The sequence below is a fragment of the Ptychodera flava genome, chromosome 12 (assembly GCF_041260155.1).
Source record: "Ptychodera flava strain L36383 chromosome 12, AS_Pfla_20210202, whole genome shotgun sequence".
Classification (NCBI taxonomy): Eukaryota; Metazoa; Hemichordata; class Enteropneusta; family Ptychoderidae; genus Ptychodera; species Ptychodera flava.
In genome coordinates, this window is record NC_091939.1 from 12,109,399 (window position 1) to 12,135,649 (window position 26,251).

Genomic DNA, 26,251 nt, shown 5'->3' on the forward strand with positions numbered 1-26,251 from the left:
TTCAGGTATGTAGACGAGAAAGTATAAATATAACTTAATTCTGGTGACTTTGGTCCAACCCCAGTCTTTCAGACGATAGCTTTATATTTACCATAAAGTGGTATGAATGACTATTGCCCCATCTCTCCAAAGGTGCCTTATTCATTTCTTCCAGTGTTTTGAATTAGGGAGAATAAGCACATTCTCTGTTACAGGACTCCAGTTGCTTTCTCCTTGGTATACATTCTGGATATTCAAATGTAAAAGAATTGATTCACACAATTTTACAGTTTGTTGAAGCAAATATACAAATTCCCAAACTGCGGTTTACAATGCAAGCTTCCATAAAGTATAACTTTATATGCGTTTTATGGTAATTTCGTTCCGTCTGCAAAAATATACTTTCGTACAAATTCACCAAATCACGTCGAAATGCCTAGTGCTGAACTTGTCAATGCAACCTGTGTTGTTTTATGTCCAATATTATTTCAGGGTGGACTGGAATTAAACTGTCTACAATAATGCTGCTTATTGTACATGATGCATTGTCTTATCAAGGCTAACGCTCTGTATACTTAGGGTATGTAGAAGATTGAGAAAACGTGTTTCTTTATTGAACAAAAATAGCCAAAATATTATCTAAAGTTTAATTACAGCCAGTGTCCTTTTAAACATACAGCTACATTTATCATCCCAGTGCAGGTATGCTTTCATAACATCTCTCTTACAAGTGATGAGAATGTCGCAGTTGCAGGTTAGCAAACTGCGTGATAGGTTGTTTGTATTTCACAGCTCCCGAGAGAAAAATATTCATCATTCAATTGTTCAGAGAAATAACCTTTCAGAGAATTGGCTGGTGTTTGTTATTTCTCACCTGTATTTCAGTGCGATTTGATTGCTATCAGCATTTTAGAAATTGATAAGCGTCATATGTGCCCAGCACGTCATCAAAGGATCTGTAGAGTATCACTGAATGTTCAATGTACATTAATATCATGAGTGTATACCCGTCTTGAACAAATGGTGACAAGACTGCATGTGACCAGGTTTCAGAAAGCCAATAAAGGAATGATATATTTAAGCAATAAAGCACACCCAGCGATGGTATACCACAAGTTTTTGACCAGTTCACTACATATGTACACGAGTGATAGCGAGTGCATATATGGAGTGAACTGGTCAAAATCGAGTGGTATACCGTCACTGGGTGTGATTTATTGCTATTATATCATAACAGTATATTGAAATTCTCGCGTGGAACGTCAAAAAACGGATTTTTGCTCAAGCTGAAAGCTCGCGCTATGCCAGCCGTGGTATATTGCCAATATACCATGATGGTTCTTTTCGCGTCTCGACCAATCAGATGTCTGATCGCTGTATTTGCACCATCAATATACTGGTATGATATAATTTATGATATTACTGGTAGTCTTTAGATCTGTGAATGTGGTCCATCAGGTAAAAGCATCTGCTTTTGTGTCTTAGACTGTTCAGTTGTCAGATGTACACAGTTCATCGTTGTGTATGTAGTGCCATAGTTTTCATTACATTTCAGGGCCTACATGTATGTGCTTGTAAGATTTCATTTCATTACAGGGTCTATATGTACGCTTGTAAGATTTCTATGATCAGATGAGGTTTAGACATTTCCAATTTGCTAGCTGTTATTAGGAAGCATTGGCTGTTGTACCATAATAATCCCTCCAATGTGTTTAGGGTCTGAATCTTGTATTCCAAAAATGTTTCAAAATGTCTGGTATACTACGGGCTCTGCCAATTCTTAACGTTATGCTTGCTGTTAGTAATTGATGGCTCACCAAGATGAAAATTGTGCTGAGGTCTGTACGGCCCTTTGTTTCCATGACAACCACAATATAATGTTTATGTCAGATTACCGGCCGTTCCTTTCATCAGAGCCCCAATCTAATTTTGGTGACTTTGCCACGTTTACCTGAAATAAAATCAATAGAACTTGACAACGAAATTCAGTATTTGTATTTTCACTTCAGAAATTGCCTTTCTGAAAATACACCTTCAGCAACCTAATTCAAATGGCACATCACACAGCAGTTTCACTCCTGTCATTGTTGTTATAACCCTCTCACCACTGTGGTTTGAACCAATCCCATTGTTTTCTATGGTAAAGTTGGACCTTTAGACAGGGAACTGGGGGTGAAACGGTTGAACAATATGAGAGTTGAAATCAAACTCATCATTTATTAACTGAAAAACCTGAACACCTACAATTCATTGCTTGGCAAAGAACAGAAAATGGAAAATAAAAACCAGACGTTTAAAGTGACTGTATAGATGACTCCTATCTAACTCCTTGTTTGCATAGTATGTGATAAGTTACTCAGGGAAATATCTTTGCTGACATTTTCTCATTGAAAATAATATCCCAGCGTGTGAAAATACAAGGGTCAATAAACTGCTTCATTTGCAAATGGTCATGGGACTATTTTCTTTCACCATTCTCAAAAGAAAACCCTGCGGAGGAACACTGCTGCAGGGCCATGGCAGGCAATTATCAACGGGATTGCAACATCAAAGTCAGGGATATACATGTATGCTGTGTGTCTACCTGGTTTCCGTTTGCACTTAATGGAAAGTGCATCGCAGGGAATGAACTGAACACGTGTGTTGTTTTATGACAGCGTTAGAATATTGTGCCCCAGTGTCTTACACATCATACTTTGTTGAGAAGGCTATGCTTGGGAAGCGTATCAAGTAGTCAAACTAAAATGTCTTCATATGATATCCAGTTCAGCCTATCACCAAACAAACACCAGCTTCTTGTGAATGCAGTGAAACACGTTTAATGTATTTCATTAGTTTTATAACTATTTTTTTCAAATTATTATTATTATTATTATTATTATTATTTTTTACAATACCGTACCACAGACGATATAGTGGTGTAATAAAGCTATTATTATTATTTATTGTATTTGCATTCACTCTAATAGATAGGATAATTACTGCTCAACCACATATAAATACTGTCAAACAAAACAGCCAGCCAGAAAATAATTAGTTCAGTTATCAAATCAAGCTGCTCAAGTTCCTTTATTGACAAATTTGCTTATTTCAAAATGTATCGATGGAAAACACAATGTGAAGTACTTCTTCATACTGACGACAAGAAGCCCCATTATCAAACAACTTAAACTCATCCTTTATTCATGATAAGCAATTGATAGCACCGTGTATTTTTTCCTCTACAGTCACAGTGTAATCAGCAAATTGTTCAAGATAAGATATGAGAGCCTGAGAAGGCTTGGTTGAGGACTGATAAAAAATTTACCCTTTCAGCTGAGTGATCCCTGTATGATCTCTGATATGTTATCATGTCATTCTTATCAATATACCGGAACCAGTAGTTTTATTGTACATTATATTTTCCATTTTTTTGTGTACGTCAAATCAATAATTCACTCATCACAATGAGATTTTAACTGTGCATAAACCAGAAATAAAGATGGCAATATATAATACATTTCTGCAATGGACCGATCGTTTGTTTCGGGGCTCAAAATTTATAGCTATCCTGCCAGGCGGATCACAATAACCTTGCCTTGGCACTTGTATGTTCTGGAAATGGTTTTTCCATGGAACTGTCAGCGTATAGTGTTTATTTGTTTTGCTCTGTTTTATTAGCCAAACATATAGGAAGGAAATTGAGTATTTTTTGGTATAGTTTAATTAATATTTATGCAACATTTCAGCTTGAAAGTGTTTTCATGGACTATCACGTACTGTGTTGCTTGGCAGACAGGATGAAAATTAAACTAGAGCGATGATATTTGAATATGATCATATTCATTTGTTTGTCAGAAACTGTAATAAACAATTTAAAATAGGTGATATAGCTTTGGTGAAAGCAGACTCAGTCTATCAGATATGTGAAAATTCTTGAGACTGTATACCAATATTTGGAAATGGTTGTCCACCTGGACTGTAATGTAAAACAATTTTATTTTTAGCCATGAAGATGACATATGGTCCCGTGATTCTGGATGTACTAACTATGGTATCTCCAAATTTGGTACTTCCCAATTATTCTCCATGGCAAAGCTGCACCACTATACAGGGAAATAGGGTGACAGCTAGGGTGAGAGGTGCACCATTATACAGAATTCCCAATATTTCAACATGTTGCTGAAGATTGAGACAAGCTTAGGGACTTTTGATAACAATATTGATCAAATTTACTTCGTTCTTCTCTGACCTCTCATGAATTCCCTCATAATTTAATCTAGCAGTAAAACTTGAATGTCTTATAACCTTTGACTGACAATGTGTATCAACATTGATCGTTGAAAAAGAATCACTGTATGCTTTTCAACACTGTGTACGAGCCCTTCTTTCCACCTTGTTCTCACTAATTATATGGATGATACTATAATTATAAAAACAGGGGTCGTCATGGGTCATAGTCGACTTCAGATGTAAGATTTCTATGTAATAAGACTCATCTTGTGTGCAGATGATAAAGTAGACTCTTTGTAATTATCCCTTATCAATGATCAAAGTATAAGTTATCAAGTTGCATCATTAGTATAGTCTAGTATGAGTCACTCATGTGCTGCTGCGTGAATGTTTGTCGGCTCTTTGTAGCAATTCAGTCTTGCAGAAAGATGTTTTCTTGTCCAGATTGAAGAAGCTGCGATGACAGATACACCTGATTGGCCATGGGAGATCTTTATCTAACAAAATTTAGTATACATTGTAACCTCTGTTGTTGATGGCTATATGCAGGACGTGAATCGCATCACCGGCGATGCTTGGCTGGTCTCGACTCACAAATGTGTAAATCGACTCAGAACGTTAACACTTAGATCAGTAGTTAATGGATGCGTGTATCATTAGATACCTGCAAATGATGTTGTACTCCATCCATATCAGTTTGTCCATCAGTGATGAAGATTTGCAGATTTGGCATGTCACCTAAAGTGGACTGTAATTGTTTTCCTGTCACTTACTAGACATGCTGCTTTAACATCGCTGTCTAGCCAATGCTTGTGCATGAAGATTTTCACCTCTCCTTAGCTTAATTTTCCCATGTCCACAAACTGCAACTAATTATACTCACAGGCCAGGCTTTAGAGTACACATTCTATAAAGATTTCTGTTTTGCTGAATAGCATAAAATAACCATTTTAGAAATACAAAAAAAGAATTAAAAGAAATTTAAAATAACTTTTTGTTTTTAGGAGTACTGTAACAGTCATTTCCATCCTTTCAACTTTCATGTCAGTGAAACCGTGATTTATACTCAGTATTAATGTTTAATTGAATCTGTAATGAATTATTAATTAAAAGTAGCATGTGTCATGGGGACAGATATTTTGACTCTCAAATTTTTGCAATTCTTTCCTGATCTACCACTTATTTGTGTTCATTTGAAAGCTCTTGGAGTAAGACAATTCTTCACCATCTTACTTTTTGGAAAATTGACAATTTTATTTTTCCCATAGAGTTAACACAGGGATATGGTGGCCATTTTGAATTTCAATATCAGTAGATGCTTAGTTATTTGTTTCTCTACTACCAAACTTTGCACACAGTGACCCCGAATTTTTCATCTTGATGTGGAGAGATGAGAGTGATGAAAAGCATCACTGAGAAAAAATTTGAGCAAAAGTTAGTCTTTCACCTTCAAGGCGCACACTACCTTAATTAAGAATCACGGTTGCACTTTAGTTCACAACTGTTCGGCATTCATGCTATGAAGCTCATTTGATATATACTGGGTGTACTTGTAAATTACAACGTAGATATTAAACCCCAAAGCACGTGCTTTGTACATGGGTGTGAAAAAACTTTCGAACAAAGTTTGAAGTGTAAATCTTTGCCAAAATACACCATCCTGTGATGAGATGCAAATTTGTCAATGGCTTCACCATAAAATGATTCTGTCTTATTGTTTTCGTTGCAATGTCAATGATCTGAGTGTTGTATCTGTTTATCAGTCAATCAATCAATGTCATGGACAGTAATGTAGTCAGTGTATACCAAAGGTGCAGCGGGTACAACCATTTTTATGGTAATGATGTGTTTGTATCAGGATGCAGGTACAACTAACGAACAAACGAACAAAAACAAATATAAAAATAAGTAAATAAATTAAAGCTGCAAGCAGCGTTGGCGGGGGCCGAGCAGCTCGCATAGTTGATGAGAAACATACGCGTCATCTTGAGATCTGCAAGCATAACAAATATGAAGGTTTCTCTACTACTTGTTGCCCACGTTTAGGTACATACGTACATTTGGGGTCAAAGGGTATAGCACTATTGATTACAGAGTTATGGACCAATATATATATTTGAGGTCAAAGGTCATTGGAGTCACGTGACATTTTGTCAAAAAATTGTATCCCATAGTTATCCCTATATACCAAAAATCACAACTCTAGCTCTAATTTAATGAGGTACCAGATATTGCACCATAAGGTCTCCCTTTATACCAAATAAGAAGCGTCTAGCCCTTGTGGTTCCTGAGTTATGGACAGATATGTATATTTGAGGTCAAAGGACATCAAAGTCACATGACATTTTGTCAAAAAAATTGTATCCCATAGTTATCCCTATATACCAAAAATCAGACCTCTAACTCTATTTGCTTGCCCAGAATTAGATATGTGCATATTAAATGAGGCATGACCTATAGTACTATAAGGTCTCCCATCATACCAAGTATGAAGGGTGTAGCCCTTGTGGATACTGAGTTATGGACATATATGTATATTTGAGGTCAAAGGTCACCAAGGTCACGTGACATTTTGTCAAAAAAATTGTATCCCATAGTTATAACTATATACCAAAAACCAGACCTCTAACTCTATTGGCTTGCCAAGAATTAGATATGTGCATATTTAATAAGGCATGACCTTTGGTACCATAAGGTCTCCCATCATACCAAGTATGAAGGGTGTAGCCCTTGTGGTTACTGAGTTATGGACATATATGTATATTTGAGGTCAAAGGTCATCAAGGTCACGTGACATTTTGTCAAAAAAATTGTATCTCATAGTTATCCCTATATACCAAAAATCAGACCTCTAACTCTATTGGCTTGCCCAGAATTAGATATGTGCATATTAAATGAGGCATGACCTATAGTACCATAAGGGCTCCCATCATACCAAGTATGAAGGGTGTAGCCCTTGTGGATACTGAGTTATGGACATTTATGAATATTTGAGGTCAAAGGTCATCGAGGTCACGTGACATTTTGTCAAAAAATTGTATCACATAGTTATAACTATATACCAAAAACCAGACCTCTAACTCTAATGGCTTGCCCAGAATTAGATATGTGCATATTTAATGAGGCATGACCTTTGGTACCATAAGGTCTCCCGTCATACCAAGTATGAAGGGTGTAGCCCTTGTGGTTACTGAGTTATGGACATATATATATATTTGAGGTCAAAGGTCATCAAGGTCACGTGACATTTTGTCAAAAAAATTGTATCCCATCGTTATAACTATATACCAAAAACCAGACCTCTAACTCTATTGGCTTGCCAAGAATTAGATATGTGCATATTTAATAAGGCATGACCTTTGGTACCATAAGGTCTCCCATCATACAAAGTATGAAGGGTGTAGCCCTTGTGGTTACTGAGTTATGGACATATATGAATATTTGAGGTACAAAGGTCATCAAGGTCACGTGACATTTTGTCAAAAAATTGTATCCCATAGTTATCCCTATATACCAAAAATCAGACCTCTAACTCTATTGGCTTGCCCAGAATTAGATATGTGCATATTAAATGAGGCATGACCTTAGTACCATAAGGTCTCCCATCATACCAAGTATGAAGGGTGTAGCCCTTGTGGTTACTGAGTTGTGGACATATATGTATATTTGAGGTCAAAGGTCATCGAGGTCACGTGACATTTTGTCAAAAAAATTGTATCCCATAGTTATCCCTATATACCAAAAACCAGACCTCTAACTCTATTGGCTTGCCCAGAATTAGATATGTGCATATTTAATGAGGCATGACCTATAGTACCATAAGGTCTCCCATCTTACCAAGTATGAAGGGTGTAGCCCTTGTGGTTACTGAGTTATGGACATATATGTTTATTTCGGGTCAAAGGTCATTAAGGTCACGTGACAATTTGTCAAAATAATTGTATCCCATAGTTATAACTATATACCAAAAACCAGACCTCTAACTCTATTGGCTTGCCCAGAATTAGATATGTGCATATTAAATGAGGCATGACCTATAGTACCATAAGGTCTCCCATCATACCAAGTATGAAGGGTGTAGCCCTTGTGGATACTGAGTTATGGACATATATGTATATTTGAGGTCAAATGTCATCAAGGTCACGTGACATTTTGTCAAAAAAAATGTATCCAATAGTTATAACTATATACCAAAAACCAGACCTCTAACTCTAATGGCTTGCCCAGAATTAGATATGTGCATATTTAATGAGGCATGACCTTTGGTACCATAAGGTCTCCCATCATACCAAGTATGAAGGGTGTAGCCCTTGTGGTTATGGAGTTATGGACATATATGTATTTTGAGGTCAAAGGTCATCAAGGTCACGTGACATTTTGTCAAAAAAATTGTATCCCATAGTTATCCCTATATACCAAAAACCAGACCTCTAACTCTATGGGCTTGCCAAGAATTAGATATGTGCATATTAAATGAGGCATGACCTATGGTACCATAAGGTCTCCCATCATACCAAGTATGAAGGGTGTAGCCCTTGTGGATACTGAGTTATGGACATATATGTATATTTGAGGTCAAAGGTCATCAAGGTCACAGTGACATTTTGTGAAAAAAATTGTATCCCTTAGTTATAACTATATACCAAAAACCAGACCTCTAACTCTAATGGCTTGCGAAGAATTAGATATGTGCATATTTAATGAGGCATGACCTTTGGTACCATAAGGTCTCCCATCATACCAAGTATGAAGGGTGTGGCCCTTGTGGTACTGAGTTATGGACACATATGTATAGTTGAGGTCAAAGGTCATCAAGGTCACGTGACATTTTGTCAAAAAAATTGTATCCCATAGTTATCCCTATATACCAAAAACCAGACTCTAACTCTATTGGCTTGCCCAGAATTAGATATGTGCATATTAAATGAGGCATGACCTATAGTACCGTAAGGTCTCCCATCATACCAAGTATGAAGGGTGTAGCCCTTGTGGATACTGAGTTATGGACATATATGTATATTTGAGGTCAAAGGTCATCAAGGTCACGTGACATTTTGTCAAAAAAAATGTATCCAATAGTTATAACTATATACCAAAAACCAGACCTCTAACTCTAATGGCTTGCCCAGAATTAGATATGTGCATATTTAATGAGGCATGACCTTTGGTACCATAAGGTCTCCCATCATACCAAGTATGAAGGGTGTAGCCCTTGTGGTTACTGAGTTGTGGACATATATGTTATTTGGGGTCAAAGGTCATTAAGGTCACGTGACATTTTGTCAAAAATATTGTATCCCATAGTTAACCATATATACCAAAAATCAGTCCTCTAGCTCTGTTTGCTTGCCCAAAATTAGATATGTGCATATTAAATGAGGCATGACATATGGTACCATAAGGTCTCCCATCATACCAAATATGAAGGGTGTAGCCCTTGTGGTTACTGAGTTATTGACATATATGTATATTTGAGGTCAAAGGTCATCAAGGTCACGTGACATTTTGTCAAAAAAATTGTATCCCATAGTTATCCCTATATACCAAAAACCAGACCTCTAACTCTATTGGCTTGCCCAGAATTAGATATGTGCATAATAAATGAGGTTTAGAAACATGCTAGGGTCATAGGTCAAGTTCATCCTCAAAACATTGATTTGCAGTTTGATAACCTGTTGGTCATTGTTCAGTAGTGACAAGCCCCCGGCCCCCAGGACACTCACATAGGCCAGAATAAGCCATTGGTATAGCTTAGCTGCAGAGGTATAGGGGAGGTCAAAGGTCATTGAAAAATCAGAAAAATAATACTTTAAAAATCTTCTTCTCAAAAACTGCCAGGTCAATTTCCTTGAAATTTAGTATATAGCATCTATATAGTATGGCCTATAAAGTTTGCGAAAAGATTTTGGATCGGTCAAATTTTATGGAAATGGGACAGTAAAAAACATTTTCATTTCAAAATTGTAGCCAGGTCACATGACTAATTAAATATTCAAGACTAACATGCACTACCTCTCATTGACCTTAAACATTGTACCAAGTTTCAAAAAATTTCATTGAGCAGTTTCAGAGATTAGGACTGACAAAAAAACGGCAGAAGAAGAAGAAGAAGAAAGTAGAATTTGAGCAATACCAATAGGGGCCTCGCCCATGAGGGCGCTCGGCCCCTAAAGAAGAGAAACAAACAAAACATTGAGCAATAACAATAGGGTCCCAGCCGGTCGGCTTGGGCCCCTAAGAAGATTAAAGCTGCAAGCAGCGTTGGCGGGGCCCAAGCGGTTAATCATGTGACCGATCCAATGTCTTTTATAAACTTGAAAGACATAAGCCTAAGGATGACCTGAGTAACATTTCAACTGAACTGGTGTTTTACTTCTCAAGAAGAAGCTTTTTAAAGAGTAAATTGGTATTTTTCGAAAATCCAATATGGCGGCCAAATCACGTGACCGATCAAAATGCCTTTCGCAAACTTGAAAGAGATCACACTTAAGATGTTACTTGTCAAATTTCAGTCCAATCGGTGCATTGGTTCTGGAGAAGAAGATTATTAAAGATTAAATCACGATTTTCGCAAAATCCAATATGGCGGCCAAACCACGTGACCGATCAAAACGCCTTTCGCAAACTTGAAAGAGATCACACTTAAGATGTAACATGTAAATTTCAGTCGAGTAGGTGTGTTGGTTCTGGAGAAGAAGATTTTTAAAGATTAAATCACGATTTTCGCAAAAATCCAATATGGCGGCCAGACCACGTGACCGATCAAAACGCCCTTTGCAAACTTGAAAGAGATCACACTTAAGATGTTACATGTCTAATTTAAGTCAAATCGGTGTGTTGGTTCTGGAGAAGAAGATTTTTAAAGATTAAATCACGATTTTCGCAAAATCCAATATGGCGGCCAAACCACGTGACCGATCAAAACGCCTTTCGCAAACTTGAAAGAGATCACACTTAAGATGTCACATGTAAATTTTCAGTTGAATCGGTGTGTTGGTTCTCGAGAAGAAGATTTTTAAAGATTAAATCACGATTTTCTTAAAATCCAATATGGCGGCCAAGGTCACGTGACCGCACGCGATTTTATTCGCCAATTTTTAAGACCTTAGGTCATGTTTGCTATGTAAAAAATTTCAAACTGACTAGACCCCTAGGTCAGCAGAAAAAGGCATTTTTAGGTTTTTGGAAAATCCAATATGGCCGCCAGGTCACGTGATCAATCACAATTTTAAGGATAACATGCACTAGTACCCATTAGTACCTATTAGCCCTGTAAGTTTGAGAACTTAACGTTAAGCGGTTCCTGAGATCAAGAGGGGCAAAAAAGCGGCGGAAGAAGAGGAAGAAGAAGAAGAAGAAGAAGAATATTGAACTCCTACGAAACCAATAGGGGCCCAGCCGGTAGGCTTGGGCCCTAATAACTAATAAGTGAACAAAAAGACATGAAGAAATGAATATCCCAAACATTCTCATATACTTAACATGGCTGAACAAGTTAACTCGCCAGCCTCCATCTCAACAAGAGTGTGAATATCAATTACATCACACATGTAAATCTTTGCTAATTAGCAGTGTTCCTGTAATTACTGTTGTGAAATACATCAGTGGATACACTGTAATAGCCATGTCACAGATGTGGAAAGTTGTGTACTGAGGTGTGGCCCAGATTTTAAAGAGCCTCAGATGTCTTTCAACCGAAAGTAAAATTTAGAATACAGTGTTTACACTTCTATTGAATGACCAATTTCGAGATATTAAGTGAAAGGTAGATCAGTTTGATTCAAATTTTAGGAAGTAATGGCATGTGACAATGACTATACTCCACTCATAATATGCTCATGATGATGAGGAAACATACATTGTCATTTCCATGGGCTGTAAAATTAAATAGGCTTGAGTAAATACTGTACCAGCTGCCATGTTTCTGTTAAATTAATTTCAAGTTTATTATCTATGGATGTACATTTGCCAAATCTTCCTTTCAATTGCTTTCAGATGTATAAAATAGTATCCAGCCCCATGACTGATGGGAGCAATTTTATGCTTTATCATCAGAAATAAACAGTGTACTAGACAAAATTGGAACACTAACTAATTACGTCCGTTGGAAAGGACCCATGCTTCATTGCTACTATACATGTATGGCATCGCTCTTGCCTCATTAAATTCAACCCTCAGAACATGATCAGCCAAAAACTTCAGATGTCTGCCGGTAAATTCGTTCACTGGTGATGAAGTATCTGATTTCACCATGGCAACCGGTGAACTGGTGGCTTTGTGATATTTGCTTCATGCCTACAATGAGATATGATCACATGTTGCCTTCTGAAAATTAGCACTTCAGGGGCTTTCTCAATTTGTACACAATCAGTAGATTTGCTCCAATAACAGACATAAGCCTTACTAGTCAATGTCTTATGCCAATTTTTCTTTGAACTCGTCTATCGTGTTTTAGAAATTTCTGTGATGTTTCAGTGATTTTCTTCTATTTGGTGTCGTCTTAAGGACAACAAATCAGTCTTAAGAACGATATATTGTTTGTATGAAGTAATTGCCAGCATCTACATCACGTACACTAAACTTCACTTATATTGTTTCTCTTCCAGTTTTACCTGATGTATTCTCATTTTGTTGCAAGGAAATAGCAAATAAGTTGTACCCCATCCAGCAATTTTCCTTCATATGTGTGTGTTTTGCCATTTTGGTGCCAGAAACAATACTTTCAACCAAGAATTGATCAGTCATACGAAGCATATGATGTTGTTTGACACACTTCAGCCCCTTTAATTTTGGCAGGCACACTGGAAACAGGTGTACAAACTCAAAATTTTTACAATACGTTGGCTTCTCTGCTGCTTATGTGTAGGTTTCATTTTGATGCCTATGAAACAAACGAATTTCTTCCACTGTCTTGTTTAGATCGTTAAAAAAAAAAAAAAAAAAAAAAAATATATATATATTATCCATACAACCAATACACTTAAGTAATAACAGCCATTTTTAATTTGAAATATCAGTATATTTTAGGTATTATCTGTTTCTATAATCCCAAAATTTGGGTAGTGACCCCTGATTTTCATTCTTTATTATGTAAGGGTCCGAACAGGTTAAAATTTTCTTAAAGAAAGTTTGCTTAAGAATTAACGCCTTTTCTTTTCAAGGCACATACATGTACTGCCCTAAGTGACATCAAATATGCAATGTGACAGCTACAGTCCGTTTTCCCCAGGACTGAAATAAAATTACCCAGTGCCTGTCAGTTCAGTACAGTCCATCTTGTACTTTAGAGCAATATGTCTACCAACATCCGCAATGTAACAACATTTTTACTAAACAATCTATTTAGAAACAAAATATGCATTTTGTTACAAAAACATGTCTGGATTCCAAGTCCAAATTTCCACTGAGATCTCTCATGGAAAATCTGATTTTATTATTAATCTTTTGCAGTGATAGTCTATTAAAAACAGTTTGTTGAAATAAGGAATGAAAATGTTGCAGTGGTACACATCTTGAAGCCTGCTTGCAATAAATTTGTGCAGTGAGAATTGCGGTGAAGTGGTATCCCGACTGACTGCTATGTAGATCTCATTTCATCTCACTTCTGTGACAGTGCCCAACTCTTTACGGCTTTGCAGGAACACAATTACCTGGATTGTGATAGTACATATAACTGTCATCCACAAGAGAAGTGGACAGGGATTGAAACCTCCATGAATCAGACCTAAAGACATTATATATCAATGATTGGTAGTTTAGCCGCGGTAATTATTCGTCGACTATTCCTGTCTTTATACTGCTTTCCACACCTGGGAAATCACATTCATTTTTATCACTGCAATGAAAACTACTTTCATTCATCAATGTCCCCTCAACTCTTTCATCACCCCGGCAATATTGATAAATAAATAACACTTTTAAGATTTTTTTCCCACAAAACTTTTATTGTGGCAATTTTAGTTACAGTAAAACCTTTCCCCCATCATTCTGATATCAATGCTGTGATGCATATTTATTACTTAATGTCGTATTGACTGCCCCATTCCAATGGCTGCAGTTTTTTCATCGCATGTCCAGGCTTTTCAAAAGTTGAAAACTGGCTTATTAAGGTAGAATGCGCCTCAGGGACAGATATTTGGACTCTCAACTTTTACAATTCTTTTCTGATATACCACTTGTGGGGCTTCATTTTAAAGCACTTGGCACTGTTCACTTGCTTAGTTTTTTCAAAATTCAAAATTTTATTTTTCTACACAGAGTTAACACAGAGATGACGGTCATTTTGAATTTTATATATTGGTAAAGCTTGTGTTATTTGTCTCCCTAGTAAAAAAATTGCACGGTGACCCCCGATTTTTATTCTTGATTTTGAAAGAGAATGGTTGAAAGATTTCTGAAGGAAAGTTTGAGCAAAAGTTTACATCTTTCAATTTTTTAGGCACATACTACCTGAAGGAAAGATTATGCGTTCTTCTTTGTGAATGTTTCAACCAAGCAGTCTCTGATCTGTACATTGAATTTTTACACTATATGCACATATTCACGTTTATCTTCACAGCATTGACCGCAACTTTTCAAAAGGTAATTGCCACATGTAACTTCATAATAACATTAGCTGCGAAAAAAAGCATGAATGGAGTATGAAATTGTAATCTTTTGAGAAGTGAATTTTAAAGGTCAGTGTTCCTCATTACTAGTAGACCTGTCCTTCTGATTAGTGCATCAATTTATTATTCAGAAAATTTGTGTTTGAGATGAAATTGCCGGCCTTAGTGCTGCAGTTTTCTAATTTCACCCACGACCTTTTGTTACATGCGTATCAATTCTTGAATTATATGTGATACTGACTTAATACTAGGTCACGGACCCTTCAATTTCTTTGTGAGTTTTTTGCTTGTTCTATCCTCAAAACACACAGAAGATAAGAAAAAAATCCCTTGTCTGTACGTGATTTGTAATACATGAATGGAAAGGGGCTTTTCGTTCAGGTGTCCTTCATGCAAGTAGTCGATGTATCCATGACCTATATGTGTGGCAAATCGGCTATTTCATGCTGCTCTTGCAATTTTTGAGTCACAAAAGTCACAACAATAAAATCTATGCATACAAAATAAGTGTAATATGTTGTCACTTCCATAATTGAGGTCAACAAATGTGACTAGAAAAATTATAAATTGTGAAAGTTTCAAACCAATTTTCAGCATGGAAGGTTTTCATGGGTATTAATGTTTCAATTAACAATTTTTTGTGATGTATTTCTTAACTTTACCTTGTTCTTTAGGTCTGTTCATATCCTATAGGCTTCAATGCTGAATTTTGCAGACTATCTAATATTCCATAGAATAGAGGATTCAATGCTGAGATTTTCAGACTGTTCAATATTCCGTAAAATTCACCCTATGGATTCAATATTAAAACATCTAAGTGACAAAACTACCCCAGTATGAAAATTATTGGATGGCTACCAAAATGCTTGTGTTTAGATTGTGATTTTATTGTGATTTTATTGTTTTAAAATGTAATATTTTAAGGAAAAACACTTTTCATGCGTGTAGTGAAATTTAACTAAAGCCTTTTATTGACATTCTTTTGAACTGTATATGTGCTTTGAAGATTAATGTATTGATCGCCAGCATATTAAAAACCATAGATTGGGCCATATTTAATAATTGTGCACTGACTGAACATAAATCAAGCTTTTACTAAGGTAAAAAAGCCATTTAAAATGACTTAAAGGTAATAATTTAATGTTTGAAATGCAGCAGAGTTGTTTTTGAGTATTTAATGCATTAAAAGAGCCAGTTTATATTTTGATAAGGGAGCCTTGGCAAAGTTTAAACGGCATTTTTTGAGCCGGCAATGTTTATGAAGGCAATAATGTCTTTGGAGGCAATAATATCTGTGGTCAGAATGAGGACATGTGAAATTTTAATTTTTTTCATCTGAGATTTGCCTTTTTTTGGGGGGTAAGAGAGAGTATTTTTCTTACAATATTCCATTGAACACTTTTTGTGGCCCGGTTTTCAGTCATGTGGACTTTTTTTCTGCGAAAGAGGCAAGGATTAATTTTTGACAATGTTTGCTTTGCAACCATATTTCCCTATAAATTTTAAGAAACACTTTTTTCAAAATATAATCAATTAGCCCTATTTGTTATTGGTGTACATGATACATGCAACACAGTTGTTTGGGGAATTTAAATGGCAATACTACAAGCTCTTGAAGTCAAGATGGGCGTAATTGCTCTGGATGTGGTACCGATTTGGAACTTTACAGTGATTAGGTCTTTACTAGGAAAAAAGATTTTCCTTGGATAATCTTTTAAAGACAACAGACTAAAGTAGTTTGAAAATCTGTTTAAAATTTAATTTCTTAAATATCTTTAGTAAAATATTGCACTAAATTTTTGGCGGGAAAATGCTCTCAAAGGGTTAAACAACAAGAGTACAATGAGTGATTCATGCAGCCATCGTGAGATGGAGGGACTTTGATACAGTACTAGACTGGCAAAATTTTCACATGGAACCATTTCTGATATTGCTGCATCTTCAGAAGAATAAAGTTCAAAAGGCAAGAGCTGGAAGAAGATTGGGATAATTCTTTTAAGTTTACTCTGCCTTAAACTAAAATTCTTAGATATTGATACTGTATTGTAAAACTTGCACCTTGGAACATTCGGCATGTCTTTGACTATGTCCACATGTATACTTAATTCCAAAAAAATTACATTGATTCTTACAATTATCATATTCATAAGATAGCAAAGTGCCAACGTCTTCTGTCAACAGTAATATTTATTATCTCATATGGATATTGGAAATATAAATTTAAACAAGACATGTATGGACACAGGTGCAAAGAAAATCATAAATAGTTAGAAATGCAAGCATTGTTCTGTTTACTTTTCCAATATTTTTTCATGGGTATTTTTTTAGCTGAGAGACGGTTGATATTTTTCATATCAAATGTTTCATTGTTGAGAGCTATGAATGCCAGGGTACTTATCCTTTATATTCTATGGTGTTATTAGACCTTTTATCTTGAGAGTAGGTACGAAAAGATCAGAGTCAACCTCAGGAGGATGGTAATTCTTTTAGATAGGTTATACGTTATTTCATTTAATACATGCCACAGATTCAAAAAGTTGAGCTGAATTATCTGGATAGACAATGAAATTTTTAGTTGAGAAAGCAATTCAAAAAAAACCAAAATACCGATACTTTGACTTTGAAAAAAATTCTTTGTGATCTCTCCTTAATGTTTGATTTCAACAAATGTTTTATACCAACATTCTCATGAATAATTGGTAAAATTTTATACAGTGCTTACATTGTATTTGCAGGAGTGATGATACTCGTAAATTTACATCATTTGATTTTCAATCTTTCAATGAAAAACATTGATTTTTTTTTCACAAACAATTGCTTGTAGCTCTGTCAATATATTACTATGTAAGTTTTTTCCCATCACATGTTTTGATAATAAATGTGAAATCAGTTGTTGCATTAATCAGAAAAAAAATTAAATGTCAGGGACCTTGGATTTCTCACATCTGATCATCTTGTGGAGACACGTTTTCTGTGCAGGGTAATTTCTTCTTATGACCGTGGCTATTGGAAAAGAAAATTGAGTCACCACCCCTACTTGTAAAGTGCTATTCACATCGGTCAGCTAATTGGTATCTTCAGAGTGGAATACCTGTCTGTGAGATAGATACAACAGTACAAGATTGAAATTGGAAATTGAAGTGTGGTTAAAAGTTTGCTGGAATTGTTTCAAGATACAGGACTTTTGAACACACAAACCATTCACTTCTGTCAACACTTTAACATATATGTCATTAAAGTCATCTGCTCAGTTTTAATGTACTTTTCCCAAAAATTTCTATACAGGAGAACAGTCATAGTTAACTTCATTTTGTAACTATATACTAGTATACTGGCTGTTCCATTTGTCTATGTTTGACGGCCGTATTAAAGGTAGTATGCACCTTGAACGTGAGCGACTTATACTTTTGCTCAAGCTTTGGTAAATGATACTTTTAGCCATATACTTGTCAAATCAAGAATAAAATCAAGAGTGACCGTGCAAATTTTGCTACAAACAGATTACCTGACATTTACAGATATTTGAAATTCAAAATGGCTGCTTTCCCTGTGTTAACTCAATGGGAAGAAAATTCAATTTTGATTTTCGAAAAACTAAGATGGTTAAAAGTTTTCTTTTTCTAAGAGCTTTAAAATGAGCCCACACAAGTGGTAGATCAGAAAAGAATTTTAGAAATTTGAGAGTCCGAATATCTGTCCTAGCAATGAGTTCTACCTTAAAACAATAATACTTGAATGAGTTAAATTTAGAAAGCAAGGTGATATGTACTTATAGAAACCATTGCAGAACAAAATGCTAATTTCATTCTCTTAATTAGTCTTTTTATAGCTATTTGAAGACACCCTTTATGCAGTTAACAACTTTCCAATCCCAGGATTCTTCTTGTTGATTACATTGAAGGTTAAAAGGAGTCTTTTTTGTCATTTTAATTCCAGTCATCCTAGTTTTATTGTTATCTTGTAAATTGAGTTGTTTAGACTGTGATCACAGCACTGATTACTCAGCAAAACATTCTGTAACTATCGTTAGCAAATTTACGAGTGACAAGATTCCCCTAATGTGTACCAAATTGTCTTGATACCTCGTGTTAAAGCTGAGACATTCTCTCTGAAGGTTGTTGCAGTTTAGAAAACAGCTTTGTATTGGGCTCGAGGTCTGCAGTCTCATTGTAGTGATTGTAGGGCGGTATTCCTAGTGGACAGTTAGCTTTCATGGCAGGCTGCTTGTATGAATTGTGTTTGGGTCCGACAATGTGTAATGGACAGTGAACAATTGATTACAAGATCATTAGCAATCTCAGACATGGCTTGTCCAGGCAAGTGGCAAATAGCATTTTTTTTCCCAGTACCCCAGCGAAGTAAATGCGCCCCCAGGCTATTGCACAGTACAACTCCCTCATTTGTCGCCCAATGGTCAGTTTTCTGGGTGAAAGCTGTATTTTCTATAAAAAACAGAAAAAAATCAAATTATTTCTCCCATCTTTTATACAGAAGTGTCATACATCATGCTATTTTAGTTGTTTTCCAAAAAGTGGGCAAAGTATCTTTGTAGCAATTTTTAATAGCACCGGATTTCTGGTATGCTGAGTTTTAATACATGGTTAGAGCGCAGTTTATTTCCAAATGTGTTTTTAGAAGGAATGCAATTTAGCGACTTTATTCAGAAGTTTTCTCTTATATAGTTGAGGTATCAATACATTTGATGCAAAAAGATGTGTACAGTAGTGCTTTAAAATAACTAAATGTTATGTTCTATCTATATTGTGTTTTCTAACATAGAGCACTTTAGTAAAATATTTTTGTTTGCCATCCTTGAATTTTCGTCAAACCTACTGGTACGTTCCCGTCTGGTCAAACAAACAAACTCAGAAACAAAACATGGTGTTAATACATACAGTAATTTTCCAAGTATTTCGTGCCCGGGTCAAAGCAAATAGCTATTTTTGATTTTTAATACCATAAAACCTGTGTTTTTTATCATTTTATGGGGATAAATAATAGTAATAATAATTTTGTAAGTAATTTTATTTACAGGCACCCAGCAAAACTAGTCTGGTTAGTACTTAATTCTCACTACCTGAAGTACATGTTCAACAACAACTAAAGTACCACAACCTTCCTGCAAAACCTCTGTGGTAACACGTGATGTAGCTGTGAGAGACAACGCTATACTCATCATTGGTTCATTTTTGAAAGTTCTCTTCTTCCTTTACATAAATGCATTACCAGCATGCAAGCTTTAATGAAAGCATAAAGCTATAATCCATCAATAATCAGTTTGTAATTTGTTGAATTTATTGCCTTCACTGTGTTCGTTGAGTCACCATCAATAATTCACTTGCAAGGTTTCATTTTTATGCAAGTATCGATGTTTTCCACTGGGGGGGGGGGGGAGTACAGGGAATATTGATTGCAAATTGTTTTTTGAGACAGGTGACTTCGATTGCTTTGATATGCGCTGAGGCTAGAATTTTGACCAATATCAAGTCCTTCATCATGTGCATGTAGCCTCTATTTTCATCCACCTTCCGGTATCCGACATATTTTTGTAACCTGTGGGTGGGGAATTTGACTTGACTTTGATAAGCAAAAATGTCAAAATTCCCCTGTTAGGTCTGCACCCCCCTTGTTTGAAAACATTGATATATGCATTATCAATCCATGCATGACATGCTGTATGGCAGCCAATGACACCCTTCTGAATTATCCCCAATACATCTTTATAATACTTCAGGCAAGCCAGTTAGGTCATCACAACATGAATAGAAAGGTCACTTTTTGACAATTCTCTGTGGCAAACTACAAACAAACACCACCTGATAAGTGAGGTACATGCTTGACTTACCGAAGGAGATCAGGTGGAAAAGTTTGGTATCAGGATGGCTGTAGATTAATCCCTACCAGGATATTACATGATCCCTTATGTATCAGGAGATCCCTTCACATATTACGAGATCGCATTTGTATAGTGGTGTTATTTTCCATTCTGATGTTTCCAAGGTAGCAGTGTCATAAATGTGTACCGTACGTACTGTGTTGTGCATGTGCGAGTGTATGTTCATGCATATATGTTTTTCTGTGACTGTACATATATGTACATTTGTGTGTATATGATAATATGATAACACAAATATTATCTTTATTGCTTACTGGTAATTTAATGTTTAAATTGCATTTTGTAGCAATGATAGTTTTAAATTGAAACGAGGAGAAATTTTTCTCATATAACAAGACAGTATAAATCATAAATGTGATCAGAATATGACTTTATGAGTATGTAGCCCATCATTAGGATGCTTTCCTCTTGTAAAATCAGTGGTCATGAATTTCGTAATTAACATATTAAAAAAATAACGCCCTGATGCATTTAATTTGCATTATTTACTTGAGTCTGAGGGATTGCTTAGGGTAGGTTCATAGCCATACATCTGTGAATGTCAGAAATGGATTTATTACTGTAACAGTAAAAATGATGGAGATAGTAAATGTGTATATACTGCACACTGATTAACAGTAGCAGTTAGTTTATTATGAGCTGCGGAGGGAAGTTTTCTGTGGTAGCAACTTAAAATTCCAGTTATATTTGTGTACACGTCACATGGAAGTCGGACTGAGGCTTATGAACTAAGAGTCTGCAAACAGAGGAAAATAATTTACATACCTATCTGAAGGTGTTTGTTTAGCAAACAAAAGGCAAACAAACTTGAAACATGCGTAAACTAGAACTGGGGGGGGGGACAAAGGGACACTCCCCCTTGGCCTCCTAGAAGCTTGGTTTGGTTTTACCCTTTGGCCTGTGCAGTTAAACGTTGTTACGTGGGACCCGTAGCTGGCCAATAGCGGTGCAGTTCCTTATCAAATCTTGGTCTGTTTGAGGGTTGCCGGGTTTGGAACAATAGAGCTCAATGGCATAGCGTAACTGTTGAATGAAGCTACAACTGCTTATGTTACACCCAGCACATTGTTAACGGACTCACAGGACAAGTGCATCATCTCAATCGGTGCAAAGCATTCCTACCAGCTACTCAAATCAAGGGATTTTCAAACTCTGCCATATCAAGGTCGGTTGATTTAAATTTTTTTTTCTCGTTTTATCAGGTTTACTTGCTAAAGGTCACCTGTGAATTTACAAAGGTGTGTCGGATGAAATTTTTTCTGTGGCTTTGAAAGCATTTGTTATTATTTGGAACAGGTGAGTGATACACACCCTTGGGAGTAGCATGATAGCGTTTGTGAAAAATCAGCAGCCTCCCACCTGTTGATTCTGGTGTACAGGGTAATACATCCAGTTTTTCATTACCGCGCCTATACAGCATAATCACAGGGCAGATTTTTGTATTTCCTGCGTGTGTTCCGGGAACACATCGTGATTTCAAGGAGTTTACTTTTGGCATTAACACAGGTGTAACTGTATTTTCGGTCCTCCTGAGGAAGGGAGGAATTTGTCAAAATAAAACTTTATTAGTTTTCTGCAAATTAATTCACCATGAGCACTGAGGATAAAAGCTTCACTGTAACAGAAACCTATAACTGTTTACTACAAAGCTACAGTGGTGCTTACCATTTGCAATCTCTGGGAGAACCGTGGATAATATGTCGTCTGGCTCTATCAAATTACACAATGAAGTCACCCATAAAAATGCCTTCTTTACAAAAGCAGCCACATTTGGAAAAAAATACTTTTTTGTCAGATGGCATGAAAATCACGGTTAGACCCTTTTGAGTAGTAGGTTTAATTCAATTTTACACAATACGCCTGTCTTCAAAAGGTACAATCGGTCTCTGAAGAAATTCTTACAGCCAGCTCTTAATTCAAAAATTGGAGGGAAATTTTTTCCGTACATCCAATTTTATATGTCTTTATTTTATAAAATTTGCATCTTTAATGATATATATCCTGGATCAGAGTGAAAGAATTAAAAAAAAAATTGAAGTTGCTTACAAGATATGTCCGAATCAATTTGGTTTTACGAGTAATAATGATATGTTCAGGCAGAGGTGAGAGCTCTGTAGTACAGTAGGCATTATCACGCCTGAGTGGCTCCACTATTATGGTTGTAAAGGTTGTGATCTCTTGGAAGGTTGGGTCTAAATATGTTCCAAAGATCAGAAAGCTTGTAACCCGTTTTGAATCCCTTGTGTTCCGAGGGGGATTATCGGCTCATTTTAACGGGGCAATTTGTCCTGATTTCTGCCACCAAAGCCAGAGTGTCAAAACTTTGTGGTCAAACTTTCATTTCTCTAATATACTGTAGCTCCTGGCATGAGCAGCATATTTAGAGTTTTGCTCGTGACATTTTTCATGCCCCGTTGCGCTTTTATTTCTGAAGCAAGATGCAAACTTTGTCCAGTGAGTACTTGTACAGTAAACATTATGTAACTGGGGACGCCACTATGTCAGTTATGTACTGTGAATAGTAATTTCTTCTTTTTTCAGGTACATGTAGAGTTGTAACAGTGCCAAATTCTACTAATCTCTCAATTAGCAAGATAAAGTCATTGCTTCTTGCACCAAATGTGCCTGTTACTAACTCACCTACCATGCTGTTTCTGATCTCGAATTGAAATTTCAAGTCATTAGAGTATTATTGTTGTCTTGTACTACAATGCCTTATGTGTGTACACGTATATGCTCATACACTTCAGGCCCTTGCTGTGTATTTCTGCCTGTCCTTGGCAAGGTCATAGGTCATAACGGTGAACAGCACTCGTAAATCAGTAAATCATAGACTTTGATGGGTACTATGTCAGACACGGGAGGATTGTTTGGACTTGTTAAATTGCCGGGTTCAGGTCGTAAAAGCCATTTTTCACAGGTAACAGGTGTATGTAAGCCCAAAGGTTTCATAAAACGTCTGTGTTAAGGAATTGCAGCCGCCCTCAACATGCAAAATGCAATTAGAGTAATCACAGACTACCATAACTATCATCCATAAGAAAAGGCTTTTGTTGACTTTAAAGTTTATTCCTGACAAAATAGGCTGCCATGGTGAGGTACTGCTATTGATATAATGCACAACAAGATTTAATTTGATCTTTGCTAATAATGTGTTTCCATATATTTAGTTTCAATTTTAGAAAGCACACTGTGGTTTTCATTTAGAGTCTAATTTGATAGGAAAGAAATTGTAGAAAATCTGTTGTGTTTTAAAATCTAGAAAGCTGTTATTTTTGAAATTAACTATTTACCATTTTTAAAAATAATTTGGTAACTTTGATTTGAAGCATATTATTAATTGTAAACAAGTTTGTGCCTTGAACAAGACAAACTGTCAAATTGTAAAATTTAAACAGAAACATGCTTTTGATTCTGAATTCAAACAATCTCACAGAGGCTGTTTGTTCCCGTACACTTGATACATTCAAAATTGGTACAGTGTAATAACTTTGCCGACATATTCGGCAAGTTCGATCATGTTTAGTCGCTCTCCCTCTCAAGATAAGAACAATTTGTGAGGTTTCAACATTTTATGGCACCTAGTCCTCTTTCAGCTTGGTGTCCTACTTTGAAAAATAAGAAAATAAGAATTTGAGAGTGGAAAACAGACTAATGTACTCTGCATCTACTTTGTGAAAAAAATTCTTGCTGACCCTCTATGGGGGATAATGCAATGGTAATATTAAAAAAATTCAGTAATAACACGAACATGAAATTACTGCTTATTGAGGCATGGGTAATTGGTATCCGATGCAATGAGGCAAAATTCTTATGAAAGGAAACAAATGTTATGAGAATAAATGACATATTGCTAGGAGCAGTTAACAAGGATTTTTAGGTTTGCCGTATTTTAAAGAATGAACAGTATAAAACAGTAGGATCCCCACACTCCAGAACTGTCAAACTTTTTGTTTTTTTCTTTTTCTCTGTGAGATTATTTTGTTTGGCAAATTAGAGTAGTTTGTGTCGTGTTGAATCATGAAAAAATCGCTCCTTCCTGTCTGAGAAATGTTTGTGCTGTGAGTCGGTATCCAAGGCATTGAGCAGATCAGGGAAGCCATTCATTCACAGCAGTCAGGTCAGAGCATAGCGGACATGGAAAGTAGCTGAGCAATTGAGTAAGGTAGATTGAAAGGTATCGCAGGAAATTAAAACACAACTCCCAAGAAACCCGCAGACGGAAATCCACCATATCGCTGTCCATGATGTTCATCGATAGGATTGGAGTGAAATCCCTAAAGAGAGTCAGCAAATTGCAAATGGGGAGAGAATAATTGCAGTATCTCATTCACACAATAGTATACTGACAGAGTTGAGTCCCAGACATCTTTTGGCGCAGCCCGAAGCAGCAACACTCACCTCCTTAAATCAAAGTACTTGATCTTTAATTCAAATTTGAAACTTCAATTATTTTCCTTGATATTAATTAACATACCTAATGCAATTCTTTCTGACTCGGTTCTATTTCCAGATGCACAAAATAATTCCTTGTCTCTGATTGATGGAGAAATAAGACGTTTTATCCTTCTCAATAATAATTTATTTTGTGATAAAAAATACAAAGGAAGTTTGCGCGGACCTTTCTTTTGTCCGAGTTACACAATTTAATTTTGTTGATTCGGTAATCTGATTGATCATTTGTTGAAGAACCAGGCAATCAGGTCGACTGGCGTCCCTGTAAATTATGTAAGTCTCTGATAGATATTGTGACGTTCAGGCTTTTGTTTATGCTTGTAGCCATGGCAACATGTTATCAAGGTAGTCATATCATGGCTCTGTTAGAGTGAGAAGGCTGTAATTAAGATCTTTAGATATCAGAAAATCGCAGACAGATAGCGCTGCACCTACTTGAAGCTAAATATTTAGCCCAACTTTGCAGGTGTGTTTGTTTGTCATTTCTCAACCTCATCATATTGCTATCGATCAGTTTATTATTTCATATGAATGGTCTGGTTTACTGTCATCATGAGCAAGTTGTAACCTAACACAAACTCTTGAATGGGCACATTGAGTTGGGAGCGGCACTTTTAGCCTCCAAGTTAGTTCAGTTGTTTGCTGCAAGGTGATAGGTCAGGTAATATACAGGCAAGAAGTCTGCTTATCTGAGGTCAAAGTTCAGGCAATACACTGTTCAATGTGGACCAGAAGATAAATAACTTTGAACATTCGGTGATTTCAAATGTCTGTTTCTACGACTTGTCTACCAAGTGTACGGTACTTGTGAAAAGTGCCAAATAGCATTATGAACTGGTAGTTTGTGCTGGCTTTAAAAAAGATATGTTCGGACTTTGGAACAGTGTTTTTAATTAGATTTATGATTTCTGACCATAATCACTCATAATTTCTTCCTAAGTGCTGCAGTGAATGTATATCATAGATTGTTGGTCCAGTTAAATTGCAAACAGAAAAGATCTAGCAAATCACTATGTCTCTATTGTTTGTTCAAGCCTAATATTTTGTGCCTCTTCAAAGGAAGACATCCCTTTGTTGAAAATGCCGGTAATCCTCCCTTGTT

The 26,251-nt window shown here is 36.1% G+C and overlaps 1 protein-coding gene across 13 annotated transcripts in view; it reads left to right on the plus strand.

Annotated features, from left to right (window-relative positions):
- The window catches only part of LOC139145032 (golgin subfamily A member 6-like protein 25), a 170,981-nt gene that overhangs the window by 41,300 nt on the left and 103,430 nt on the right, over positions 1–26,251 (plus strand). For 2 of the 13 annotated variants that reach the window (XM_070715938.1, XM_070715945.1), the window contains exon 1: positions 21,709–21,859. The exons of 10 other annotated variants lie outside the window; for them this stretch is intronic. The gene's annotated coding sequence lies outside the window, so the exon portion shown is untranslated. Of the gene's footprint in view, positions 1–21,652; positions 21,860–26,251 lie in introns of those variants that run through there. One more of the 13 variants, XM_070715947.1, reaches the window with a different exon arrangement.